We start from the raw sequence: 7,673 nt of genomic DNA, 5'->3' as shown, positions 1-7,673 counted from the left end.
AGAAGGTCGTTTCACATTTTACACACATACAGGCGGTTTGGGCCCGTAATGGGCTTGGCGAATCTGGGCTCGGCGAGACATTCTGTTTCGTCGGGGCTGAAGTTGGCGAAACATGCATTTGTCTCGTCGGGTTGCTATTGGCGAAACACAGCATTGTGTTTCGTCGAGCCTGGTCATATGCTTATACTACTAAGTCTCATATTATATTACAATCACACACACATGCAATAATCCCAACGCATTTATTATAACACAACATATACAGCTGTACGTTAAACAAGTAAACAACCAAATAGTCAAAGTCAATGGTCAAAGTCAACGTGCATTTAAAGTCGAAAGGTCGAGTTGTCACAGATGTCATTCTCAAGTGTCCCGTATAAGTATGCGGTGACGACATCCATTAGTCTCATATGAAGTCCTTCAGAGATTGTGAGGCCGATTAGGAACCTAATGGTTATCGCATCCACTACAGGGGAATACGTTTCCTCATAATCAACTCCTGGGATTTGGGAAAACCCTTGTGCTACAAGTCGAGCCTTATATCGTACAATCTCATTCTTTTCATTTCTCTTTATTGCAAACACCCATTTATAACCTACTGGTTTGACGTCTATGGGCGTTCGGACTACAGGTCCGAAAACATGTCGCTTTTCGAGCGAATTCAATTCGGCGTTTATGGCTTCTTGCCATCTTGGCCAATCATTTCTGTGCATGCACTCTTCTAAAGTTTTAGGTACGTAATCATTTTCATTGATTACATCCGTTGCTATAGTGTATGCGAATATATCATCAACACGTGTTTTATTCCGGTTCCACATTGTACTATCTTGTACATAATTAATAGAAATCTCATTTTCGTTTGGTACCGGTGTTTCTTCTGAAACTTCATTTTCCTCTGGATTCATAGTTGTCTCTTCTGGGACATTTACTTCTACCGGGGTTTCACTTATAATCTTTTGTGAGTTTTCACCAACTGCGTTACTTTGCTCTTTTCGTTTCCGTGGGTTTTTGTCTTTGGAACCGATTGGTCTCCCACGCTTTCGTTGTATAGTAATCGCTTCTGGGATTACTTCAATTCGAGCAGGTGCATTTGATGCTGGTACATGTGACTTTGTCACTCTATTCGTGTCTGTGAATGCATCTGGTAATTCATTCGCTATTCTTTGCAAATGTATGATCTTTTGGACTTCATATTCACATTGACCACTTCGGGGGTCGAGATTTGATAGCGATGATGCATTCCACGTTATTTCTTGTGTTACCAGTCTTTCTTTATCCTTATCTCCCCCTAAGACTGGGAACATTTTTTCATCAAAATGACAGTCAGCATACCGTGCTGTAAACATGTCTCCCGTCATTGGTTCTAAATATTTAATTATGGACTGGGAGTTAAAACCAATATAGATACCCAGTCTTCTTTGGGGTCCCATTGTAGTACGTTGTGGTGGCGGTATTGGTACGTATACTGCACAACCAAAAATTCTAAGGTGGGACAAATTTGGTTCTCGTCCGGAGACCAGTTGCAATGGGGAGTATTCGTGATCAGCAGTTGGTCTCAATCTAATCAGTGCAGCGACATGCAAAATAGCATGACCCCATGCAGAAGATGGTAATTTACATCTCATTAAGAGTGGTCTAGCGATTATTTGTAATCGTTTAATCAGAGATTCAGCTAAACCGTTTTGTGTGTGAACATGAGGTACTGAATGTTCAACGTTGATCCCAATTGACATACAGTAGTCATTAAAAGCTTGAGATGTGAACTCTCCCGCATTATCCATCCGGATGTTTCTAATTTGATTATCGGGGAAATTAGCTCTCAATTTTATGATTTGAGCTAAAAGTCGGCCAAATGCTACATTTCGAGTAGCTAAAAGGCTCACATGTGACCACCTTGAGGATGCGTCTATTAAGACCAAGAAATAGCGGAATGGTCCACACGAAGGATGAATAGGCCCACAAATATCCCCTTGGATTCTTTCTAAAAATGATGGGGTTTCATGTATCAATTTAGTTTGTGAGGGCCGAGTTATAAGTTTGCCCAGAGAGCATGCTGCACATGATAAGTCTTGTGGTAGCAAAACTTTTAAGTTTTTGAGAGGGTGCCTGGTTGCACTTTTAATTATTCGTCTCATCATTATGCTACCAGGGTGACCTAGACGGTCATGCCATATATTAAATGTGTCTTTATCTAACAACTTTTGGTTACTCACCATGTATGATTCGACCGGATTGATATTAGTACAATATAATCCAGAGGATAAGGCTTCTAATTGTTCAACAATTGTTTCTTTGCCATTTTTGTTTGAAGTAATTTGAAGATATTCAATATTTTGTTCAAATATTGTTTTTAGGTGGTAACCGTTTTGTCGAATATCTTTAAAGCTAAGTAAATTTCTTCTGGATTTACTTGAATATAATGCATTATCAATAGTTAGTTGGGTACCCGAAGATAATGTTATGTGTGCTCTGCCGGAGCCTTCGATAAGGTTACTGACACCAGATATAGTACTAATTGGTGTCTCTGCCGGAGACAACTCAGAGAAAAATTTCATATCTTTAAGAATAGTGTTAGTACTACCGCTATCTACCAGACATTCATCACCAATAATAGCTCTACTGGAGCTAGTATTCATATTTCTTCAGGAAATAAAAATAAACAAGAGTTAACTCAAAGAAGTAAAATGAAACATTACAAGAGTTTATAACAAATGTGTTAATATGCCTCAATGAGGTGTTTAGGGGTGTGGCATGTGCAGGACCAATGATTTGACATCCCACATTTATAACAAATGTTGCTTTGGTTCCCGCTATTTTCCCCTTTCGAAGGTCGCCCCGTATTATGTCGATTCGATTCACCACCGCTACTTTTATTTTATTTTATTTTATTTTAATTATTTTTTTTGTTCTGGGACTCTCGATGCCATGTATATCCCCGTCCTCGACCACGACCACGACCTCTGCTGGGGCCGCGGCCTCTACCTCTACCTCGTCCGCTTTGATAATTTGTCACATTCGCTTCAGGGAATGGGCTTGCACCGGCGGGTCGCGGTTGATAGTTTTGCAGAACGAGCTTGTTGTTTTGCTTCGCGACCAGAAGATATGATATCAATTCAGAATATTTGGTAAATTTACGTTCCCTGTATTGCTACGACAGGAGCATATTTGAGGCATGGAACGTTGAGAATTTTTTTTTTTTCAAGCATGTCTTCATCAGTAATTTTCTCACCACATAATTTTAACTTAGAGGTAATGCGGAACAAGGCAAAATTATATTCAGTGACAGTATTAAAATCCTGTAGTCGTAAATGAAGCCATTCATAGCGGGCTTTGGGGAGTAAGACCAACTGCTGGTGGTCAAAACGTTCTTTGATGTTTTTTATCTTGAGGTGAAGTTTGATTACCATCAATATTTGTCTCCCCCAAATTATTTGCCGTCAAAAGGATTTTAGCATCAAGAGTCCACGGGAGGTAATTGTTACCCGAGATGTCAAGTGCGGTGAACTCAAGCTTTGATAAGTTCGACACTTTTATCTACAAGGAAAGATTCATGCATTTAAAAAACGAGCATGTGTATAAAATGTATACGGTATGAGAACTTCAGGTTCTCTTTAATTAGAACTACATGTTCTAAACATCATACGATAAGGCTGTTTTGATGTGATCGTGAAGGCAAATAAATATACGACGGAATGTTAATTTATGTAAAGTATTCTTTGCATTTTTGCTTTATTCTTATTGTAGAATACCACACTAAAGCATTTTACCTTAAAATACGAAAGTATTTTAAGGAATGGCCCAATTCAAGTATCTAATCCATTAGAGATTTAGCTTAACTAAATTAAGCATCATTATTTACTTGATTATTGACATTCGACGTGTGCTAGTACATAAAGTTTTATTAAATATTGAACCAGGTATTATGCATAAAGTTTAACTAATTAGATCCCATGAAAGCAAATATTAACATGGATAGAAAATCTAGTAGTATTTTCCCTTACATTTTATATAAAAAAAAAACTCCTCTGTAATGATAAAATTAAATAATAGGATTTGAGAATCAAAAATGTCATAGTGAAACACTTATTCAATAATTTATTCTACGACTTCTTTTTTTTTTGGGTAAATTACTTTTTGAGTCCCTGTGTTTTATGTGTTTTAACTAGTTGAGTCCAAAAGCAAAAAGTTTAACGACCTGAGTCCCCATAAGCATTTTCTTTAACCATTTGAGTCCAAATTTCTAACACTGTTAGAATTTTTTAGTTAGGAATTGTTAAATGACCAAAATACCCTTATAATTAAAAAATAAAAAATAAATTATTATTAGATTTCTAAATCTCTTATATATCTCTCCCCTTATCTCTTTCTCTCTCTCTAAACATACTCTATACTCTGCACCCTTCCATCTCTCTCATCTTTCTTTCTCTCTCTATCTAGACCACCTACATCCCCCACCACCATCAACACCACCAACACACCACCACAGCTACAACCACCTCCGTCACCAACCACCACCTCAATAGACCATCTATATGCTTTTCTTCCGGATGGTATGGCTGATCAGGATCAAGCTTTGCCCCTGCATCACATCAACTCACATTCCCAGCGTCATTACTGTTAAGACTCCTAAAACATCTTCACCTTCTTGAGCCTATCACATGGGCAATACCATATAGCTCGGTATATTTTGCAACATTATGCAGTGTATGAATAGCCTATGTGGGTTTACATACCATAAAGTAGGCAAGGTAGCTCACAGCAAGAGTTAATGTAATTTGTATAACTGTATCATCCAAAATAAATCCAAGCCACATGTAAGACCCCAGACCAAATGCCAATCCCAATGCTACACTGGACCAAGAAATAAGTTAATCAAAGTTTTAAGCAACCTCCATTTTGAAGGTAAAACACCTACGCTCCAAGAGACGTAGTAGTTAAGAACTTGAATACTGTCCCCCAACTGAAGCTTGAACCGGTTACCATTCGGAAGATCAGGATCAAAATTTGCCCCTGCATCACACCAACTCGACTGTGTTTCCTCAAACCCGAAATCAGTATATTCATCAAGATCGTATCCGGCTCGACTCCCTCTGATTCCATCTTCGCCAACAATGAAAACGCTTCTTCAACGTGGTTATTCTCACATAACCCATGAACCAAAGCCGAAAAAGTTCTCACATTAGGCCGACACCCCTGTTTAGGCATTTCATCAAACACTTGGCGTGCAGCATCTACATCCCCATTTTTACACAACCATTTAATCATAATATTCAAACAACAAACATCAATCTCAACACCTAACGACCCAGCACTCACATAAACTTCGTGAATCACATCGAAATTCCTAGTATTCACAAGCAAATTCAACACGAAATTAAACGTTTTCGCAGTCGGCCAACAGCCATAACCCGGCATACCCAAAAGCGTTTCAATCACTCTGTTAGTTCTTCCAGCACCCAACCCATAAACCCTTATCACATTGTAGAAAAACTCATCATAAAGTCTACACCTTTTTTTCAAATTTGATCCTCTTCGTTACTTGTTCAACACCATCAAAGTTTTTGAATTGACGGTTGTGTAAAGGGTTTCAGTGGGTCTGTAATCTTTTCGTTTGGAGAGTTGATTGAGAACGTTGAGGGTTGAATTTAGGTCTTAGGGTTTCGAAAATGGGTAAAGGAGGTGAGGTTATTTATTTTTTAATTTATAAGGGTATTTTGGTCATTTAACAATACTTAACCAAAAAATTCTAACAGTGTTAGAAAGTTGGACTCAAATGGTTAAAGAAAATGCTTATGGGGACTCAGGTCGTTAAACTTTTTGCTTTTGAACTCAACTAGTTAAAACCCATAAAACACAGGGACTCAAAAAGTAATTTACCCTTTTTTTTATTTGAAATCAACATGTTTTGTAAAACCATGTGACAACTTTGTAAAACCATGTATCCATTAAAGTTAAAACCATTATTACTTTACTTTCTTGAATCCCTGCTTTTTTTCCGAATGAAAACAATTCGCAGGAAAGAGTAAAACAAAATCCTATTTTATTCAAGTTGTCTGATTCGAAACAACATCAGACGTTTTGATTTCAAAGATAAGCAAGTTGTTCAATTTCTGAGGTTAAACGGGACCCTAAAACGAAACAAACCGATTCCAATGGCGAGATTCTCGATCGGCGAAGAAGACGACGACGTTCCACGCACCTTCAAACGCCAGAGATTATCTGACGAAATCGATGAACAACAAGAGAGTAACCGCCGGTAAAACCTCATCTTCGGCGACGGTTATGCAGCCGGAGCGTCGCCGGACTGGTCACGGTTGGCGGTTGAGGACAATCGCCGGAAAAAAATTTTGGGTAAGAGATTTAATGTATTATGGATTGAATCTTCTGTTTTGTTCGATTGCTAGTGGCGGCAGTGACCGTCGGATTGTTAGAAAAAAAAACTGTTATTTTCGATTTCGAGATGATTGATTTCGCTTTTGATAACAGGGCAGTCCTAGTTGGATCTTAAGTTCAAAAGAAAAATTACAGAAAAATTGATATAGTACTCGGATAATGCCAAAGAGTAATAGGGATAAAAACCAAAGAGTAATAGGGATAAAACTAAATTCTCATTGTTTCATTACAATATATAGATAAACAAAACTGTAAACCCTAAAGCCCATAAGTAATGGGTTGGGTCTAAAATGTCTGGTTTGTAACAATTCTCAAATAATTGTGATCGGATATTTAGAAATATAAACAATAGATATGCAGACTTGTTTACTTTTTTATGAATATCAGATATAAATTCTGACGAAAACGGAGTTGTTTTCAAAAAAAAATATTTTTGGTCTTGTGAGTGCTTTTGACACATCCTTAGATCGCCAATCGCCATTTAGGATGATAAGTAATTGCTTAAAAAATAATATTAATTAACAATTAATTGTTAATGATAATTCATAAAATGTATTAATAATTAAAAAGGGTTCAAGCACCCCTCCAAATTTCACATTAGGCCATGTGTTACCGACTAATGCTCATAGTGATTGGGACGTTACTTGATGTTAAACTCCGCCTCATGGGGCGTTACTGAGTGTTAAAGTGGGCTCACTGTGATGCAGACCACACTCGTGAAAGGGGGAGGATTGTGGAACCTAAGCTTTTCAAGCAATAAAACCTCATTCTTTTTCTAATTTAATGGATTTAAATAGTATTTTAATGGGTGGTGGATAGTAAATATTTCTGAAGCCACTGCACACTAAAAGGGAAAAAAAGTTAGTGAATACTCATGCTTACGTGACAGTCACTTTTTTAACGTGACAGTGAAAATTTACGAAACGGTAATACATGGTCTTATACACCTTAGACCATCAGGCCCCCATCTTACCCTTCTTCTTCAACCCAACGGTCGTGGTCTACATCCCCCTCCCCTACCTCCACCGGATCACCACCGCCGTGTCAAGGGTGTGATCCGATAACACGTAGCCTTAGTGAAAGGTAAAAGGTGAAATCATCCATGCCTATGTGCAGTGACGGAACTAGTCCAAAATTTCAGGGGTATCCCAATTTTTTTTTTTTTTTTGGATCAGAGGTATCCTTTATATAACGAAGACGGAGTTGAGAGGTATTTTTACACTATGGAGACGGAGTTGAGGGGTATTTTTACACTACTAAGACAAGGTTGAGCCGTAGCC

At 38.0% G+C, this 7,673-nt stretch overlaps 1 pseudogene; it reads right to left on the bottom strand.

The window, feature by feature from the left end:
- Positions 1-4,911: 4,911 nt before the first annotated feature.
- On the bottom strand, positions 4,912-6,268 carry LOC110931945 (annotated as a pseudogene).
- Between the last annotated feature and the right edge of the window lie 1,405 nt (positions 6,269-7,673).

This window comes from Helianthus annuus, chromosome 3, assembly GCF_002127325.2.
Source record: "Helianthus annuus cultivar XRQ/B chromosome 3, HanXRQr2.0-SUNRISE, whole genome shotgun sequence".
Classification (NCBI taxonomy): Eukaryota; Viridiplantae; Streptophyta; class Magnoliopsida; order Asterales; family Asteraceae; genus Helianthus; species Helianthus annuus.
This window is presented reverse-complemented; position numbering and strand designations above follow the sequence as displayed.